Genomic DNA, 21,058 nt, shown 5'->3' with positions numbered 1-21,058 from the left:
AGGGAATAAAATCATCTGTGCTGTTTTTACAAAGATTCTTACATGAATCGTATATATATATATGTGAATCACATATATATATATATATATATATATATATATATATATATATATATGGCACATGCCTGCATAGAGAAAACTGGGGAGAAGAGATAGAATCTTGTTCTCTTCTCCAAGCAACAGAATACTCAGAGCAAAACCTGAACTGAACACAAACCCCTAGGTGCTAGCAAAGTCCCTTTTTCAGTGCTTCAGGAAGCATTTGCTTCCTGTTACAGACCTAAGATGAAGTTCAGCATTGTCTTCTCCTATCTGGGGCTGCTTTGGGGCTTTTGTTAGGCTCTGGCTGAGGCAGAGGAACATTGTTTAGCTCCTAACACCTTCCAAGTTGTCCTTGACCTACTGTATAAAACCTGCCTCTGAATTCAGCCACAGACTACTGAGGTTAGCACAGTCCCTGACACAGACTAGCTCTCCCCAAATAGATGTAGTTGGATTTGAAGTCCAGATCACTGCCTGTAGACAGGAGCAGGTGTGCTCAGAGCTGTATGAAGGGCTGCCGTCCTCCAAGGTTGGCACCAGGTGAGCCAGGAGAGAAGGAACAGCTGCCTGCAAGCCCAGGGAAGCCCCTTCCCCATTCAAGTTCTTGCTGCTTTCTCTTTAACACATGACTCCTTTGGACAGATGACCTCCTAGATGGCCTGATTTGCATGGCATAGTTCCAGGTGCTGTTCCATCTGCATGGGACCCCAGGACAAAGATCTCTGTCCTGAAGCCCCCCTTCCAAGCCTCTGGCCCAGCTCCTCACTATGTATCATCACCACCACCACCATCATCCTTATCACCACCACCATCGTCACCACCACCACCATCGTCATCACCACAGCAACAGTTACATGTACAGAGTCTTTAATGTACACCAGGCTGCTGTTAGAAAGGTATTACTTGGGGGAAAAAAAACTCAATTATTCTCCCCATTGTGCAGATGAGAACAATTGGCCCTAAGGGTTCCTCAGTTCAGTTCAGTCACTCAGTCGTGTCCAACTCTTTGCGACCCTATGGACTGCAGCACTCCAGGTTTCCCTGACCATCACCAACTCCCAGAGCTTACTCAAACTCATGTCCATAGAGCCGGTGACACCATCCAACCATCTCATCCTCTGTTGTCCCCTTATCTTCCTGCCTTCTATCTTTCCCAGCATCAGGGTCTTCTCCAGTGAGTCAGTTCTTTGCATCAGGTGGCCAAAATATTGGAATTTCAGCTTCAGCATCAGTCCTTCCAATGAATATCCAGTCTGATTTCCTTTAGGATGGTCTGGTTGGATCTCCTTGCGGTCCAAGGTACTCTCAAGAGTCTTCTCCAACACCACAGTTCTAAACCATCAATTCTTCAGCATTCAGCTTTGTTTTTAGTCCAACTCTCACATCCATACATGACTACTGGAAAAACCATAGCTTTGACTAGATGGACCTTTGTCAGTAAAGTAATGTTTCTGCTTTTTAATATGCTGTCTAGGTTGGTCATAACTTTTCTTCCAAGGAGCAAGCGTCTTTTAACTTCATGGCTGCAGTTACCATCTGCAGTAATTTTGGAGCCCAAGAAAATAAAGTCTGCCACTGTTTTCACTGTTTCCCCATCTATTTGCCATGAATTGATAGGACCGGATGCCATGATCTTAGTTTTCTGAATGTTGGGCTTTAAGCCAACTTTTTCACTCTCCTCTTTCACTTTCATCAAGAGGCTTTTTAGTTCTTCTTCGCTTTCTGCCAGAAGGATGGTGTCATCTGCATATCTGAGGTTATTGATATTTCTCCCAGAAATCTTGATTCCAGCTTGTGCTTCATCCAGCGCAGCATTTCTCATGATGTACTCTGCATATAAGTTAAATAAGCAGGGTGACAATACACAGCCTTGATGTACTCCTTTCCCGATTTGGAACCAGTCTGTTGTTCCATGTCCAGTTCTAACTATTGCTTCTTGACCTGCATACAGATTTCTCAGGAGGCAGGTCAGGTGGTCTGGTATTTCCATCTCGTGAAGAATTTTCCAGTTTGTTGTGATCCACACAGTCAAAGGCTCTGGCATAGTCAATAAAGCAGATGTTTTTCTGGAACTCTCTTTCTTTTTCGATGATCCAACAGATGTTGGCAATTTGATGTCTCGTTCCTCTGCCTTTTGTAAATCCAGCTTGAACATCTGGAATTTCATGGTTCACGTACTGTTGAAACCTGGCTTGGAGAATTTTGAGCATTACTTTACTAGCGTGTGAGATAAGTGCGATTGTGTGGTAGTTTGACGATTCTTTGGCATTGGAATGAAAACTGACCTTTTCTAGTCCTGTGGCCATTGCTGAGTTTTCCAAATTTGCTGGCATATTGAGTGCAACACTTTAACAGCATCATCTTTTACGATTTGAAATAGCTCAACTAGAATTCCATCACCCCTACTAGCTGTGTTCGTAGTGATGCTTCCTAAGGACCACTTGACTTCGCATTCCAGGATGTCTGGCTCTAGGTGAGTGACCACACCATCATGATTATCTGGGTCATGAAGATCTCTTTTGTATAGTTCTTCTGTGTATTCTGGACTTCCCTGGCAGCTCAGACAGTAAAGCGTCTGCCTACAATGTGGGAGACCTGGCTTCGATCCCTGGGTTGGGAAGATCCTGTGGAGAAGGAAATGGCAACCCACTCCAGTATTCTTGCCTGGAAAATCCCATGGACAGAGGAGCCTAGTAGGCTACAGTCCATGGGGTGGCAAAGAGTCAGATACGACTGAGCTACTTCACTTTCACTTTCTGTGTATTCTTGCCACCTCTTCTTAATATCTTCTGTTTCTGTTAGGCCCATACCATTTCTGTCCTTAATTGTGCCCATCTTTGCATAAAATGTTCCCTTAGTATCTTTTTTTAAAGAGATCTCTAGTTTTTCCCATTCTATTGTTTTCCTCTATTCCTTTGATTAATCACTGAGGAAGGCTTTCTCATCTCTCCTTGCTATTCTTTGGAACTCTGTGTTCAATTGTGTTTCTCCTTTGCCTTTTGCATCTTTTTTTTATCAGCTATTTGTAAGGCCTCCTCTGACAACCATTTTGCCTTTTTGCATTTCTTTTGCTTGGGGATGGTCTTGATCACTGCCTTCTGTACCATCTCATGAACCTCTGTTCATAGTTCTTCAGGCACTCTGTCAGATCTAATCCCTTGAATTTATCTGTCACTTCCACTGTATAGTTGTAAGGGATTTGATTTAGGTCATACTTGAATGGTCTAGTGGTTTTCCCTACTTTCTTCAATTTAAGTCTGAATTTGGCAAAAAGGAGTTTATGATCTGAGCCACAGTCAGCTCCCAGTCTTGTTTTTGCTGACTGTAGAGAGCTTCTCCATCTTTGGCTACAAAGAATAGAATCAAGCTGATTTTGGTATTGACCATCTGGTGATGTCCATGTGTAGAGTCTTCTCTTGTGTTGTTGGAAGAGGGTTCCTAGGTTAGTCAAAATGGGGTGAATTATAAACATTGGCACCTCTACTGCAGGGGCTAATTTTTTCAGCTCAGATTTCGTTCTCCTGTGATAGACATTGTCCTCTCACCTCCTGACTTCTGTCTTCTTTCTTGACCCTCTTGCTCCTCCTACCCCTTAGAAGTAAGCAATGCCCTGCACCCCTCAAATTCTGTCTGATTGACTGCCTTTTAAGTACTTCCTCTGCCAACTTTTCCTCCACTTAATGACCCCTTTTATGCTTATGACTCCCCAGTTGCATCTCTACCCTCTTTCCTGGACTTTATGCTCGTATTTCAAACCACACCTTACCTTTTCAGCAAATCTTTATGGAGCGTCTACTCTGTGTTGAAGGTGATCTCTGCTGCGTGGAGCTTACACCCCAGCCACGGAGATTGTGCCTCAGCCCCAGTCACACCAGCAGGTCCTCAGTCACAAGCATGATGAGTCACAAGCCCACGAAGAAGAAGCTGTGTCCACCTGGGAGATGCACTGGACTCTTCTCTAGGTCAGGAGAGGCTCGTGAGGAAGTAGGGTTTAAGTGAACTCTGTGGGGGAGTAGGTGGGGAACGGGGGAACAGGAGGAGACTTAGTGGCTTTGGGCAGAGAGGGCATAAGGCCTGGAGGCTGAGTCAGGAAAGAGTGGGTGAGCAGGAGAGCTGAGAAGGTTGTGTAGATAGTGGGCTGCAGAGAAGGCCGTGGGGAGAAGGGTGTGAAATAAGGCTGGAGATGATGAGGGGCCTTGAAGGACCTGTTAAAGATGTGGGCAAGAGTCTGCAGGCTGGAGATGAGGGTGAGCATATCTGTGCTTCTAAAAGATCATGCTTGCTGCTGCGTGGAGAAAAAGGGATGGGACTGAAGTCAGAGTCAGGTGAGAGTGAGAGTTCATGTGGCCAGTGATTATTGCCTGGCCTAGGGTTATAGCAGCAGAATTAAAGAGAACTGGCCAGATCCTAGGGGTATTTAGGAGAAAAAAATCTCCAGGATTTAGGGAGAGATTTTGTGAGGGAGTGAGAAAGCAGGGGCAGGTCTCAAAGATCCCCAACAATGAAACCGTGTCTCTTACATCAGCCTGCACTGGCAAGCAGGTTCTTTACCACTAGTGTCACCTGGGAAATCTGCTTCATTCCCAGTATGGCTTAAATCTGTTATCTCATGACTTTCTTCCCCAATGCTCCTCCAGTCTGCTCCTGTTTCTAGATTCTTTATTGTGGTTAGTAACAATACAATCACTCAATAATACCACTGCTAAGCTGCTAAGTCGCTTCAGTTGTGTCCGATCCTGTGTGACCCAATGGACGGCAGCCCACGAGGCTCCCCGTCCCTGGGATTCTCCAGGCAAGAACACTGGAGTGGGTTGCCATTTCCTTCTCCAATGCATGAAAGTGAAAAGTGAAAGTGAAGTCGCTCATACCACTAATAACTGTAATTTATTAAGCACATGTGATACCAGATATTTTAAAAGAATAATCTTCTCTGATCACCATAACAACTTTATGGGGTATGTGTTATTCATTTTACAGATGGGGAAACTGAGGCTCAGAAAGGTTATGTAACTTCTTCAAGGTTTCTCGTAAATGGCAGTCATGATGAAAATGTCGGTTTGTATGACTCCAAATTCCTTATCCTTACCCCTCACCATACCACCTTCAAGTTCTCTGCCTTACAACCACCCCTCTCAGACTCTTTCCTTCCCTCTCCCACACCAGGTCAGTCATCACAGGTTTACCTTCTCCAGGGTCTGGGTTCCTTGGCCAGGGGCTTCAAGAGGCTGCTCCCAGGCAGACCCCTCCCTCTCCTGGTCCACTCTGCCTACGTCTGCCATCAGAGGCCCCAGAACCACGCATTGACGCGGGGCCGTGCGTCAAGCCTCCTGTATCACTTGCTACTGCCTGCCATGCCCCTCCACCCCCTATGCACGGCTGGCTGTATCCACCAGAGTGGAAGCTCCAGAAGGGCAGGGATCATTAATCTGTCTTGTTCTCTGTCTTATCCTCAGGGCCTAGAATGGAGTCAGGCAAACAGCAGGCTAACACTAATTAGTGGTTGAGTGAAGAGATAAATGTCTATCAGAAGATAATTTATGGGGGACTCAAGTTTCCACAGGTCTCAGGGGTAGAGGCACTGATGGCTTTTTGTTCCAGATCATCTTTTTTGAGGAGGTTCACACAGCAAACAGCCTTGAAAGGTAGAGATAGTGTCTCCCCCAGTGGAGGGCAGTTTTGTTTGTCCTCCAGTATAATAAATATAAGGTCTCCCTTGGGGGCAAAGTTGGCAGATTCACAGCCGATTGTAAAAGACTGGGGAGTCTTCACATTAGATGCAAGGGTAAAATCTCAGAACCTTCAGAATTCATGACAATGGTCCTTCTGCCTTTCAGTAGAACAACTGATACAGCCTGCACCTCCCATCACTCCCAGACACCTGCCTCTAGTGCCAACGTCCCCTTAGTGTCCTCTAGAGCTGAGTTAATTCATCCAGGCTGCCCACACAGCCTTCCAAGTCCCCGAGGGATGGCTCCCACCTCCCTAACTGCACCTGCTCTCAGCCCACCCCTGCTCCATATCAGGCAGTCATCCCAACTGCACACCTTCTCCACTCCCTTGCATCTTTGCCCTTATCATGCTGTCCCCTCCACAAGGCTCATCCTTACCCCTTTCCACTGAAACCCTGTCACTGCTTGTGTTCAGGATCCTGTCTCATCTCCTCCATAAGTCCTCACTTTACTACTCTTGTAGGGTTCTCCCATCCTTCTGTCTTGAATTACGGGTTCCTAGGTAAACCCTACTCTGCCTCTCCCAGAGGTTCCACGCCCTCATCTCCCAGAGCAGTGATCTTCGCACCTTCTGCAGCCTCCGCCATACATAGGAGCTCAGGAGATGAGTAATGTCTTGAGGAATTGAACCACACACGGAAGGATCTTGAGGAGTGGTAAGATGGAAGGACAGTGGAGTGGGGAATTGAGAAGAGAGTGAACAAAAGCATGGAGGTGGAAGTGGCCAGGGCAGGGGAATAACCAGGTTTGGTTGGTGCTGAGTTCATACCAGACAGCCGAAAGAGATGGGCCTGGAAAGATGAAGGAAGTGAGGCCCAGGCTCAGGAGGGCCGTGGCCATGGGGGTCCCATTCCTTTTTAGGGCAGAATCTGGTACTGCTTCTCCAGGGTCTGAGTTCCTTGGCCCGGGGCTTCAAGAGGCTGCTCCCAGGCAGACCCCTCCCTCTCCTGGCCCACTCCGCCTATGTCTGCCATCAGAGGCCCCAGAACCTCGCACTGACGCGGGGCCGCGCGTGAGTCAAGCCTGCGTCACGGCGCCCCGCCGTCAGGGTGGCCTTTCGCAAAGCGAGGGAACAGTGCGCGCAGCGCTGCGCTCCGCCCCGCTCCGTTCCGCTCCGCAGAGCCGGCGCGGCCCGAGTGCAGGGAGGGTGGCACTGGGCTCTGGCGCCTGCAGCCTCACGCGCTCCCTCCGCAGCTGTACCTGGGTTTCCGGACCGCTCCCCCGAGGCCCGAGCACGCCGCGGGCGGGAGACCGGGCGGGACCAGCGGCGAGGGAGGGAGCAGAGCGATCAGAGTCGCGTGCGCCCGTGCGCGGCTCCAGGTCTCCTCCCAGCCCCGGCTGGGGCCCGTCGCCGCCACACTCGGACTGCTCGTGGGAGGGGCTGTGAGCCCGCCACCCGTCGGGGACCGAAGCTGCTCGGTCCGAGTGCAGGAGCCGAGACCGCGCTACGACCCACGCGGGACAGGTGAGTCGCCGGCCGCGCCCCGCCTGGCTTTATGGGACCAGCCGCCGCAACTTCAGCTGTTCCGGCCCCACCCCAGCCCGGGAGGCCTAAGGACTGAGGTGCGAGGCGGCGCTGCCCGGGTATCCGCCTGGCTGTGCAAGGGCCCCAGCCACTTGATCCGCCGTTGCCTGGCGACGGAACCTTAGGGCCCGCGCTCCTCCGGCGCTTCGCGGGTGCTCTGCGCCCAGCTCACGGGTTGGACACCCGGCTTCACCTTCCCGGGCTCAGGAGGGCCGAAGAACTCCAGAGGTAATCAGGCAGAGCTGCAGAGGCAAGCGCACGCGGAGGACCGGGGAGGAGGCCCGGCAAGAACCGCTGCCTAGAGCTGCGCGCCTTAGGGTGCAGTTCTCCCCGGGAGTCTCCTGCGCGGCTGGGGACCCCAGCCCCAGCCACTCGGCTTCAGGCCCATGACCTTGACAGTAACATTGGCAAGAGAAGCAGAGCGCTCGCGCCTGAGATAAATATTTAATTCCCAGTCTTGGGGCTAGTCCTGGCTGAACTCGAAGCCAGATAGCGGAGAGCCCGTGCTCCCTCCAGGGAAGCGCGTCTGGGAACGGAATGGCGGAAATGCGGACGTAGGTGCGCGAGGTGCAAGTCTGGAGGGGGCGCCGCCTCGGGAGCGAGGCCACTGTCACGTTTATGCCTGTGCACACCGTGCTCTCCAGCGATGCGCGATGCTTGTAGTGCTCCAGGGAGGATCGCTCCCTCAGGGGCGCGGCCTCCTGCTCTTTCCTTTTAAGGCTCAAACAGCCCCGTCAGGGCTGCAAGTGTTCAGAAATCCCGAGGCCATTCACCTTACGGAATCCAGTCGCTGTCAAGGAGAGTTTAAAAAAATTTTTTTTCCCTTTCCTCTTTCGTTCTTTGAGAAAATTTTTATCGGACCGTTTAGATGAAGAAATTTCTAGCCGGAGCTACCTTTGGGGCAATTCAACTGTGAACACGAGGCAGCTGGGTTTGGGTTGGGGAGATAGGTCAGGGGTGTAGAGAAGGAAGCTTGTTTTGAGTGCACTGACCCTGTTAATGGGAACTTTCAGGAACTAAAAAATCCTGAAATGCTCCCCCTGCCGCAATTCAACCAAAACTTTAGTTACGCTGTATTGGACTGATGTCTGAAGAACAAGGTCAGAGTGAGTGGAGGTTAACAGAGGGCTTCTTGTGTCTCATGCTGTGCTTGCATTATCGCATGATCGGCTGAGGTGGACCTGGGCAGGAAGAGCTTTGAGGTCATACCTACTTGTCCTTGGCCGTGGCCCATCCATGGGGACCATCAGAGGCTCAGCTCCTCTGCTGGCTTTTTCTCTAATGGAGCAGCTGTGGCTAAGTAGGTGGTGAATTTCAGCAAATCCTTGCAGCTCAGCCTGGAGGGTGACTCAGTGCAGAAGGCAGATTGTGCCCACCAGCCTGATTGGAGTGTGTTTGGCCTGAGTCACATGCAGAGTTGTGTGTCAGCTATTTGTGAGTTGAATGGAAGCTCTTTACTGGGACTTGTGAGTGACAAGGACCTGAGCTTCCAGTGTTTTGACATCATTGACCAAAGGTGAGCAAGTCTCCAGAGTGAGCTAAGCAGAGATCTGGCTACTGGGCAAGTGTCCTGGAGCTGTGAGCCCATGGGAAAGGTGAGCAGGACTGGGTTGGGAGAGGGGAGATTGGAGGAGAGGGTTGGGGTGTCGGGGGAGGAGGCCCTATGATTTCAGTGAGAACTGGGCCCAGTGCTCTGCCATGTGCCAGTGTGGGGTGACCTTGGGCAAGTCCCTTACCTCCCAAGGCTCAATCTCCTCCACTGTAGAGCAGGGATGCCAGTAATACCTTTTCTGCAGGCTTATTTTTAAGCCCAGTGCTAGACACCTAGCAGATGCTCATTAAATGTTAGTTCCGCATCCCTTTCCTCATGGATCTTAATCAGAAGTGAGTCTTTCTCTTCTTGTCCTTGTTTCTTGGTGTGAGAGGGAGTGTGGAGACAAATGAAAGTGGCAGGGCTTTCCATGTGATTGAGAAGGACCTATAGTGCAGCTTCAAACTGACCTATTTCCAACCCTCAAGGGTTCCCTGGGAGATCTTGAGTGGAGAAGCCTGAGTAAGAGCAGGGCTGTGGGATGTGGAGTCGGGTGGGGGGGTGGGTAGGGGGTGGGCAGATCTGTGCTGGGGCCTCTGGGTGCTGAGCTAAGATATGTGCACCTCAAGAGCAAAGAAAATAAGGGGACCCCCCCCAGGACATCAAGAAAGAAGCCATGCTGACTCAGGGAACTCTAGTCTGCGACTGGAAATGTATGTATGTGAGTGAGTGTGTGTGCGTGCGTGTGTGCGTGTGTGTGTGTGTGCATGCACACGTGTGTGCATGCTCATGAGAGTGAGTGGTACATGCACCCTGGAATCACTGCCCTCCCAGTTGGATCTGGGAGCAAATTCCAAGGATGATATAATAAATACAGAGAGGAGAGGAATCCTAAGAAGCAAGTTCTTTCTGTCTGTGCAGCTTCCTTTTCCTCATGCTCCTTCCTGTCCAGATTTGCTGCAGCAGGACGATGCACCATTAATCTCTTCAAAGCTGCTAAGATAAGCAACAGAACATTTTAAAAGGAAGATGGATTTTGGTTTTTTCCTAAACCAGGTCTGAGTTATTGCTCACTCTCAGGCTGGGCTGCAAGAAATCCTTACAACAAAATTTCTGGATGGGGAATTTCACCAGGATGGGGGAAAATTCTGTTATTATAGATTCCTCTTACATCAGCCTTCCTTAGTCTGGTATCCCCTTTGACTTCCAGAGGTCAGAAGCACAGTACCACGGGTAGCTCTGTAGTAGTGCATGCCCTGTGATCACAAGTGGGATGGTCATCTGTGGGGAAATGCCTGTTTGGCCTGCTTTTAGGAGGGCTGGGTGCTGGGTGCTTAGCACACAATGATAGTATCTAAGTTTTTATTGAGGCTTCTGCGCTGTGCTAAATGCTTCATTCATATACTATCTCATTTAACCTTCTTTACAGTCCCAGAAGGCATATTATTGCTCTCAGCAGTTTACAAATGTGGGACTTGAATTCAGAGAGGTTAAATAATTTGCTCAAGGTCACACGGTAGTGGGTGGCAACCTGAGAATTTGCACTCAGGTCTGTTAGATTCCAGACTTCATGTTCTTGATGTCTATGTGATGTGAATCCATAATAAGTTCTTAATAAATTTTTGCTGACGACATAGGTATTTACCCAAACGAGGTTGTCTAAACCTGTGAGTTTGTTTCTTTAAGCTGTTGCTCTGAGAAGAGGGACATGAGCCTCCACTAATGGGAAACTGGTAAAGAATGAGCATACCCCAGTTTCTAAGGGGGAATACAGTATGTGGTCCCAGGTTGGTTGGAATCCAAAAGAACATCGCAGGCTCCATCTTGATGCTTTACTGTCCTGTCCATCTTTCTCTTCCTGATCTCTACCACCCCAACCTCATTCCTATAAAGTCTGTCCCAGTCTGGGGTTGTTTCTAGGAGCAGTGAAGGAAGAGTCAGAGCAAATGTGAGGATGCCTGAGGATTTTTGCTTCTGCAGTACCAAGGGCAGCCAGTCACTGGTGGGCTATGATGTGTCAGGTTTCTCTGCTGGAGAGTGTGTGCCAGGGACCTGCAGCAGTTTCTGGTGAGGTCCCAGACCCCAGAGCTAAACTGCTAACCCTCCAAGGTCATTGGCAGCAGTGGCGGCAAGGGCTGCCCAGGGGGATGCTGCTTGCTTCCTGGTCCCGCCCCATGGAGCCTGTGCTCCTCACCCTTGGGGCTCCACCACGTGCGTCCTTGACTATTCTGGGAAACTTGGTCTCTGATTCCTTCTGCTTCTCCATCTCTTCTCTCTCTGAGAAATCACCTGGAAGAATAGGTCCCTATTCTCCTAGCCTGCCTCGCATCTTTGAGCCCGCTTTGTTCACGGTGGGGAAGTTTCTGAAAGTGAGAGTGGATTGTTGAAAGATAAGCACCCCCAGGGGACAAAGAGGTCTTCTCGGAAGCCCTTGCTCCATAGACAGCCATTTTGAGGAGATACAGTCTTTGGGTAATTCTCTCTCCCATCCCCCATCCCCCGTGAGTAATTTTAAAAATTAAGATATGGTCCATCTCTGGATAAATTCAGTTATTAAAAAATATAGTTAGATATTCACTGTGCACAGAAAACTCACATGTGAAAACGTGAGCTCAGCTGTAAGATGCATTACTGTGCCAAATTATTCTCATGTTTAAAACCAGGTATGTTTTGTTAGAGAACAATTCTGTGTCAGATGAGGCTTGGGCAGCCTGAGTCCCCAACTTGGGAGCTGAGACTGAAAATGCTTTTGCTCTGAGGCCACTTGTGGAGCGAGGATGGGGCAAGCGTGGGGCCAGAGGAAGTAACACCCCAGCTTCCAGGCCTGGAAGTCATCGAATCTACTGCATCTGACCCAGTGAGTTGCCACTCTGTCTTCCACAGCCTACTCACAGTTCATTTGAAGATAAGGTTCCTTTTGCTGTATTCCATCATTTCTAATTATGGGTTTAATTGGAACTTCTGTTGGATTCTGTGAACCACTAATTTGCCACCTATTATTTCACTTGCAAATAGAATCTATTGGTCCACACCCCAAATTCCTGCTGGCTGCATTTTCTCTTTAATTATAAGACTTCTGGGCTCCTGTTTTAAATCCAACTCCAGGCCAGCAGTGCTCTTTGATAAAGCTGCCATTCAGGGGATGTGAACAGTCATCTGATGGGATGGCTCCAGCAGGTGCTACCAGGTGAGTGCTCAGGGAGGACATGGATCTCCTCTTGCTGGGGGTCTACAGGGAGGAGAGCGTGCTCCTGTAATGGGCAGCGAGCGCTGGCTTTCAGAATGGCCCGATGGGTGCTGTCCACGGTCCTGGCACACCTCTGAGACAACCTGCCTGCTAGTAGTTTGGGGACTCCTTTAGAACCACCGGAAGGAATCTCCTTGACCAGTCCCCCAATTTGCATTATGCTTTTAGCTTTGGGAATGGATCTGGCCAAGTGAGAAAGCTCCTGAACTCCGGGCGGAATGATGGTAGATGGACTTGTTCCATTGTTGACTTGCTGAATGAGATTCACACGTGTCGCTTTGCAGTGTGGCACAGTGCATTGGAGAACTTCCTAACCAGGGCCCCAGATGGGTGGCCCAGAGATAATGACACCTTCATCCCCTGGAATAGCCTTGAATGGCCTAGGATGGAGAAGCCTGCTGCATTTACCCAGTGTTCCATGGCAGTATTCTCCTCTCTGTGCGTCATCATGTGTGGAAGATTGGAAAGCACCAAAGTATGGAAGAGTACGGACTACTGAGTGAGGTGGACCACAGCTTGGATTCTGTCTCTCCGTTTCATGGCTGGGTAATCTAGTGCACGGTAGTAGTCTAGTGTACGGTAGTTATCTTCCCTCAGCTTAGGCTTCTTCATCTGTAAAATGAGCATTCCATCTTACCCCAAGTTGGGGATAAATAACATACGGAAGGACAGTAGGTCTTCAGACGTGTGCTTCCTCCACTGTGATCTCAGGTGGCTGGCGACTTGCTCCTGATGGGGGTGCCTTTCAGCCCACCCCTCCACAAAGCCTTGCTGAAGGCTGCTGGGGAAAGAGACTCAAATGTTTCTGGTCCTCAGGAAAGAGGCATCATGTTGGGACAGTAATTAAGAGTTTCTGATCACTATTCTTTCAAGTGCTCTTCGGCAGTCTGGTGGGTAATTTAGGTAATTGGACACCCGTGATTCCTTCTGTCTCTCTCTGGAACAAGAGGAAATAGTGGCTGTAAGAAAATCCAGGTCAGAGGATTAAGGCAGAGGTTGTAAGGACCCATCTGTTGCCACTGTGGGCCTCCCACAAATAAGAAAAGCAGGGAATCAGGCTTTTGCTTGTCACTCCTGGAATTTTTTCTTTTCACAACTGACTTAAAAAATAATTTTTTTTTTCCTACATCAGGACAGTCTCATGGGTCTTCTGTTCGGGGCCTGTGTACGTTTCAGTACCCTGGGTCCTCCGTTTTCCTCTCTTTAAAACCTCAACCTTATCCAACAGCCTGGCCCAGGTCACCACCATCTCTAACCTACCTGCTTTTTCTTTTTAAAATTTATTTAGTTGACGTACAAGGCTGTGTTAATTTCTGCTGTATAGCAATGTGATTCAATTATACATATGTATACATACTTTTTCATATTCTTTTCCATTATGGTTTATCACAGGTTACTGAGTATAGTTCCCTGTGCTGTACAGTAGAACCTTGTCATTTATGCATCCTATACGTAATAGTTTGCATCTGCTAATCCCAAACTCCTAATCCATGTGCTTTTTAACTTGTACTCTATCCATCTCTTTAAAAACAGTTTTCTGTTCGAGGGAAGACCCAAACTCCTTTCCACGGCTGATGGGTCCTCCTTGCTCAGGCTGCCAGCTATTCTCCTGTCTCAGCATATCCTACTCTACCCTGGCTTAGGATGCTCTAAGCACAGGGCCTGTGTGGCTCCTGCTTTGGGACCTTTGCACTTTCTGCTCCCCCTGCCATGATTGCTTCCCCAGGACATCCTGGCTTACGCTCTCACATTATCAGGTCTTTAGCAGAGTTGCTTTCCAATACCCCCTATACATTATAGCATCCCTACCTCACTCTATCCCCTGTATATATTTATTTGATATCACTATTGTTATAGTTTATGCCTATATATACGATATTCCCTGGTAACTCAGCTGGTAAAGAATCTACCTGCAATGCAGGGGACACCGGTTCGATTCCTGGGTTGAAGAGCTGCCGGAGAAGGGATAGACTACCCACTCCAGTATTCTTGGGCTTCCCTGTTGGCTTGGCTGGTAAAGAATCCACCTGCAATGCGGGAAACCTGGGTTCAATCCCTGGGTTGGGAAGATCCCCTGGAGGAGGACATGGCAACCCACTCCAATATTCTGACCTGGAGAATTCCATGGACTGTATAGTCCATGGGGTTGCAAAGAGTTGGATACGACTGAGCGACTTTCACTTTCCACTTTCATGTGATATTAATTATTATTATATGTGATTTTTATTTGTCCTCTAAATCCTCCAGAGCAGGGACATTGTTTTCTCTGTTCTCTGCTGTACTAGGACAGGGCTTGATGCTCAGTTACTGTTCAGTAAATATCTGTTGAAGGAAATAAAGGACAGGAAAGAGGGAAAGAGAGAGGGAAAATATAGAGAAGTTTTAAAATCCCATATTTCATTAGTATCTCTAGTTCATCAGAGTCTCTGGGCTCCATTCTCCTTCAGTTCAAGAGAGAAGTGGAAATATGCTGGAGCTCCAAACACCTGCATCCCCCACTAGCCCCACATGTCCTCAGGTAACCGTGCTTGTTCCATGCTGGTTCCTGGACATTGCAGGCGCATGGGTGAATGGGCGTCTTCCTAGTTTAGCCCATCTCCCCCATGTTCTCATGTGGAGCAGCAGCTGATGGGGTTTATGGTGTGCTCCCTATTTCATTTTATCCTCATGACAATCCCACGAGGTCAGAGCCTCATCCCCATCTTTTCAGGTCCAGAAGCTGAAACCAAAAGAGGTATAAACCCTCCCAAAGACTCATGACTCGCAAGTGGCTACAGGACTCAGGCCCAGGTTTCCCTGACTCCAAACCCATGATCCTCCTGGGACAGTGTGGTGGCTGAGAGATTCTGCAGTCACCTTATGTTGGTGGTTGGGACTCTGGGCCTCCACTTTTTGACTGTGTGCTATATTTCATCAATCCCAAGATGTGTAATTTTGCACAGTGTCACATCTTAAAATCAGAATGTGCAGTCAACAATGTCTCAGATGGGCTGTTGGTCAAGTGGAGTGACCTAGTTGGGTGAAAACCTCCCACGGACCCTTTCTGGTAAGTTCAAGAAAGTACCAACACCAAAAAGTCTTAAGTTCAATGAAATACAAGTAATGTATCCCCTCTGAGCCTCTACTTCTTCATCTGTAAAATGGGGATAAGAGTGGCACCAGCCTCATACAGCTTTTGGTGGGGTTAAAGGAAATAATGTCTGTTCAATACAATGGCTGCTATGGATAGTCAGCCCTCAAGAAGGATAGCCTATGTGCTGCTGGTCTTTTAAAAACTATTTATTTATTTATATGGTTGCACTGGGTTTTAGCTGTGGCAGTCAGGGTCATTAGTTGTGGCATATGGGATCTAGTTCCCTGACCAGGGATCCAACCTGGGCCCCCTGCATTGGGAGCATGGAGTCTCAGCCACTGGGATCATCAGAGGAGTCCCTGTGTTACTGTTGAAGTTGCCGTTATCACCACAGTCCACTTTGCCCTCAGCACCTAAATTCTAGTGCAAGGCTCAGGTGGCTGTGGGGGCAGCCTTGGTGCTGCTCTTGCTTTCACACTCACTGGGCATGCATTCCCCCTCACATGACTTGGTAGAACTGAACCAAAAGCTTTTGTTGGCACTGGCCTCTCCCATATTTTCCAGTGCCAGTTCCTCCCCCCGTGGACCATCTGCCCCTTTTCCTGCTTTCCTTCCTCCTTGACTAAGAAAACAAAATATCAACTGCAGAGAACATGCTCAGTAAATGCAACAGGAAGGTGAGACGAGATGTAGAAGATTCCACTGGCTCCTTTGACCGTGTGTTAGCCTCTGGAAGGCTCCATGCCAAGACCATGCCCATCCAGTGATTACTTCTCTGTGGTGTGGATGAATCCTGCCTGCAAACTGGAGACAAGGAGGCACAGATCATGGCTCCTATATGAAAGGCAAAATGTCTTTGAGCAATGGCCAGACTTCTTAGTTTATGTTAGTTTCAAACAGATGCTTGGGGCATCACATGCTCCTGGGATCAGAGTATCATGTCAGAAGATGGGAAAATTTGAAGCTGAGAAATAACATCAGATTCTAGAAAATTTGAGGAGTTCAAAATACATCAATTCCTTGATTCACTCACTCACTTCATTCATATCATATTTATTGAGCACATGTAATAGTTGGTCACTAGAATTTGGCCTTGGGGAAGCAAAGATGCGGTCAGTTAGGATAAGGACTGGGGACCACAGCACAAAGCTGGAAGATCTGTGAAATGGAGTCAGAAGTGGCCGTTCTGTTGACTCGATGTTTCAAGAAGCTTTTCTTTCTCTTTCTCCTTCTATCCATGTGATAACCAGATGCAGTTGGTAGGTAAGAGCTGTTCCCTATTTTCCAGATGAGTCAGGGCTAGAAATCTGTCTTCCAAGGCCTAGGGTCCTCCCCACATGTGCTGTAGGGCTGCGCCAGATTACAGCCCCTGGCTGGGCAGACGACTTCTGGTAGGTTTACCATGTCTCTGCTCAGAGCTGTTAGCTTTTTGCCGTCACATCTTTGTTTCAAAGGAGAAGGGCAAAGTTCCGATTTAACATAGGAAGCAGGGAAGCAGGTTGTTCTTGGAGGGTGGGCAGGCAGAGACCTCGGAGCATCTGTGAATATCATGTCCTGTCCTGTGTGCCAGGCCCTGCTGGGTGTGGGGCAATGGGGAGGGGCACAGAGCTGATCCATCTTGGGTCCTGCCCTCAGGGAGCCTTGTGGTTCGAAAAGGAATCAGTCCTTAAATAACTAGCTATACTAGAAAGCCAGATGGTAAAAGTAGCAAATAGTCTTACAAGAAGTGTGCTGAGGAAGGGAGAGAAAGGGATGTTCTTTCTCACTGGACAGTTGTAGAAGGCATCACGTCATTGGCTGGGCCTTGAGCTGGACGTTCAAAGACTAGAAGATTGAGGACGCAGAGGACAAAGAGTGGTAGGTGGGCCGGGGAGGAGGAGGGAGCCAGGGCCAGGGAGGTGGAAGGGGGCCTGCAGGAGGAGCTGCCACGGCGATGCGATGGCAGTGGGCGTGGGGAGACATGGTATCTCCTCCAAAGGCCTGGAGGAGCTGTGAGCTGGGCACCTGGTGCTGGCCTTCCACGGAGAGCATGAGGCTGGGGGAGGACAGATCTGAACCCACTGGCGGGACTTTGCGATGTGGGGATGGAGGGTGGAGGAGGGAGAGGCCAGGAATGTGCTGGCGTCTGGCTGTGCCTCCTGGGCGAGAAAACCCAAGATGAGCGGCCACCCCAGGCCAGGGCCTGCCAGGAGCAGTTTGTATCAGCTGACTGCCAGAGGTTCCAATAAGATAGTTAAAAATAATTCAGAGGACAACTTGGGTCTGTTAACAGTCTGATCTGTATTGGGCTCAGTGGAAGCCCAGAGGCTCTGAGGTAATTAGAAAAAGTGTGTGGGCCACCACGGCTTGTCACCTGGAAATCAGGAAGCGGTTAAGTTCCCTGAGAGGAAGGGACCTGACCTCACTTTCTTCTCACCACTGCTTAGTCCTGAGTTGGACTTGGCTGTATGGCCCAGGGAGCTGGGCGTTCTCCACTGCTCTTCTCTTCTGGGGTCCCACGGCTTCCCTGTGCTGTGGTGGTGGTTTAGTAGCCAAGTCATGTCCAACTCTTTGTGATCCCATGGACTGCAGTCCGCCAGGCTTCTCTGTTCATGGGACTTTTCAGGCAAGGATACTGGAGTGGAATACATTTCCTTCTACAGGGGATCTTCCCGACCCAGGGATCTAACCCGGGTCTCCTGTGTTGCAGGTGGATTCTTTACCGCTGAGCCACCGGGAAGCCCTGTGATAGAGGTTTGCATTTACAGACTTGTAACACTCTCTCCAGAGTACCCACCCACCCAAGGCAGCAACAGTGAGCACCCCAGGGCTTCAGTGAAGTCAGTCCTCGGGGTCTGTGGTCCCCTTGGCTCCTCTTTCCCCAAGATAGCAGCTTGTCCACTCAGTTCATCTGGGAGGCTCACGTGGAAACTGACTCCTTTGAGTTTGTCCTTTAAGTTACCAGATACCACCTTACTGACCTCAGGAGGCAGGTGCTCAGAGGGTCCCCCTTCCCTGGCTCCTGTGGGGTGGAGAAGCCCCTGGCTTGGCCTTGGTTGCAGGGTGAGCAGTCACCCCCTGCCCCCCACCCCGGGGGTAATTACTGAGTGAGTGCTGTGCTTGAAAGGTTGTTGTGGAGCCATCATCCCTCTGGCCCCGAGATATTTTTACCTGTCTGCCTCCTAGTCACACTATTTTTTTCTCTTTTTAAGAAGATTCACAGTTCACTCGCCCATCCTGCTTCTCTCACATGCGCTATTCTGAGCTGTAAGCTGCATCTGTTGCTAAGTGACAGATCTGGCAACCGAGGGCTTTCTCGGCATTCGAGCCTCTCTGCATTGTGTTTTAAGTAGTTGAGGCATCCTTCCGGAGTGTACCATGGCACTGCATCCTCTGATGTGCCTCTTGGGAAAGCACCTTTACAACCCACCTCATTTACTGCGGGGGCGGTAATCTGAGAACAGAGGGCTGGTGGTCAAAGCATCACCACAGCGCCCCAAGTGAGCTCGCATCCGGAAGAGGGTGGCCTGACAGACAAGCGCAAGGACTTGCAGTGTGTGGTGCCTGGGGCAGGTCACACCTTGCTCACATGCATGTGCGGGAGGAGCACTCCCCGGATATATGCAGAGCTGAAAGGGCCTCAGAGATCATCCAGACCTGCCCGTTGCACACACAGGGAAAGCAAGGTCCAGAGAGGTCAGGTTGATGGTGCCACTTTGCATAGTTGTCTGGTGGTTGGTCAAGCAAGGCCAGCACCAAATGGGCCTCCCCTTGGCTGGATCACCTCTGGCTCCACGGCAGCAAAGGCAGGGCAGAGAGGAATCTACCTCCCTGGACCGTCTCTGATTCTGGCGCTTGTCCCCGGCCGAGCTTCAAGGTCGCTGGGTACACGTTGGATTCCCGGGCCCTGGGCTGAAAGCTCACCTTTTCCAGCACGGGGTCTCCAGGCTTCAGGGAACTGGAGGGCAGGTTCTTTGAAGTCACTGCTGCTGCTTCCCCTTTAGACATGGAGAGAGCCCAGGAGTGAGGAGACGTGGGTGCTGACAGCTGTGTGATGGTGGCCATGCCCTGTCCCACCTAGGGGCACAGCTGTTCACTGCACTTCTCGGGTCAGGCTGTGAATCCAGTGAGATGATAAGAAGAGGTGACATCTGTGAGCACTTGCTGGGGGCTGGGCCCGCTCCTGAGACCTGTCCTCCCCTTGACATTACCGGGTGGCCATGCTCTGTTCACTGGCACTGAGGGAATCAGCTCAGTGAGGGGAAGAACCCGGCCAGGCTGGTGGCTGGTGAAGAGGGAAGCTGAGATTCGAACCCAGGCAGTTTGGCTTTGGAGCAGAATCACCACCTCATACTGGGCCCATGGACTGTGTAAAGCATGTTTTTAAATGATTTCAAACTATCCCAAATATGAGCTATAGTTCTATTCATAATATTGCCAGGCTTTACTGTGAGGCCATGCTTTTTTTTTTTTAAATCAGTAATAACATTGCTGATCTTCAGGCCTGGGGCCTGGCCCCGTATGGCCCTTACCTGCTTCCCTTTGACCCCGGGGCCAGGTGGGTGGGCCTGGACCTCGCAGGGTCCACCAGCTTCAGGGTGCTCTCTGCGCTGGTGGTGCCTCACAACGCTCTCCGCTCTCTATCCCACTCCACCCGCAAACTCATTTTGGCTTTTCCTGAGGATAAACAGGGCATTTATGTAATGAAATATAAATAGGGGGACTTACATATTTTTAAATGAATAAAGACAAACAAGACCAGAATTCCAGATTGCGGCCTCCACCCTCGGGGTCCTTCCTAGTGCCAAGCCCTGTGCCAGGCACTCTGCGTACATCTGCTCGTGGAATCCTCACACAGCCCTCCCTGGGAGGCAGGAGCTGTCATCAGATAGAAGCTTTTCACCCAGCAAGGGCCCGACACTCGCATAATTCAAGCGAGGTGGCTGCCCACCTCTCTCAGGGCACCAGCCAGTGTCTTTACAGTTGGCGGAGCGGGTCGTGGAGGGGTGGAGGTGAGAGGTGGGGGAGGTGTGGGCTGGAGGGCAGGGGCTTTGAAGTCACACAGGCACTTCATTCGCTCACTCAGGCACTTGACATACATTTCCTGAGTGCCTCTGCCCCAGTGTCGCCTCCTCAGGGATGCCTCTCCAGATCCTAACATTGCAGCCCTCCGGCTTGCCAGCGACCTCACTCTCCATCCCATGATATTTGTCATTATAGTAAAAATCACCACTGGTTATTTTGTATGTTTATTTCTTTGAGTGTCTGGCCTGTCTGCCAGAAATAGAACTTCCACAAGGGGAAGCTCTGGATTCTTTTGTTTGCTGCCGTATCCCTCACACTTAGAGCCTGCTACAGAGAAAGTCAAAGTGTTAGTTGATCGGTTATGTCCAACTCTTTGCGACCCCATAGACTGTAGCCCGCCAGACTCCCCTGTCCATGGAATTTTCCAGGCAAGGATACTGGAGTGGGTAGCCATTCCCTTCTCCAGGGGATCTTTCCAACCCAGGGATCGAACTCAGGTCTCCCGCATTGCAGGTAGATTCTTCGCTGTTTAAGCCACCAGAAGAAGGCACTTAGTAAATATTTGTAAACTCAGTGAAATGAGTGAGTGAGTGAATGAATGAATGAAATGGGCTCTCAAATCCAGGCCTTTCTGACTTCAAAGCCCTCAAAGAAGATACTGTCTTCTTCCTGTGTTCCACCCCCTGCTGGGTCTGACCCAGTGGCTTTGGGCAATTATTTCCCTCTCTCTTGGCCTCAGTTTCCTCATATATAAAATGAGAATGTTCCTAGGATCCGTCAGACTTTAGTATTCCGAACATTGGACTCCTGTAATATGAGCACACTCATGGATGCAGAAGGTTCCAGTCTTGATGGCAGCCTGGCCCAGTGTCTCAGCTTGCAAGTTTGCAGCAGCACTTTGCTGATG

At 49.7% G+C, this 21,058-nt stretch overlaps 1 protein-coding gene and 1 long non-coding RNA gene across 3 annotated transcripts in view; one reads left to right on the top strand and one right to left on the bottom strand.

The window, feature by feature from the left end:
- Positions 1 to 3,440: 3,440 nt before the first annotated feature.
- On the bottom strand, positions 3,441 to 6,832 carry LOC113889495. Its single transcript, XR_003510273.1, has 3 exons — positions 6,541 to 6,832; positions 3,809 to 4,044; positions 3,441 to 3,480 (listed from the first exon to the last, which is right to left on the bottom strand). It is a non-coding gene; the product is annotated as an uncharacterized LOC113889495 (long non-coding RNA).
- SLC6A17 (solute carrier family 6 member 17) overlaps positions 6,825 to 21,058 on the top strand; it is a 55,548-nt gene continuing 41,314 nt past the window's right edge. Inside the window, exon 1 of one of the 2 annotated variants that reach the window (XM_027536240.1) lies at positions 6,825 to 7,236. The gene's annotated coding sequence lies outside the window, so the exon portion shown is untranslated. Of the gene's footprint in view, positions 7,237 to 7,333; positions 7,525 to 21,058 lie in introns of those variants that run through there. The other variant, XM_027536242.1, reaches the window with a different exon arrangement.

The sequence above is a fragment of the Bos indicus x Bos taurus genome, chromosome 3, assembly GCF_003369695.1.
Source record: "Bos indicus x Bos taurus breed Angus x Brahman F1 hybrid chromosome 3, Bos_hybrid_MaternalHap_v2.0, whole genome shotgun sequence".
NCBI lineage: Eukaryota > Metazoa > Chordata > Mammalia > Artiodactyla > Bovidae > Bos > Bos indicus x Bos taurus.
This window is presented reverse-complemented; position numbering and strand designations above follow the sequence as displayed.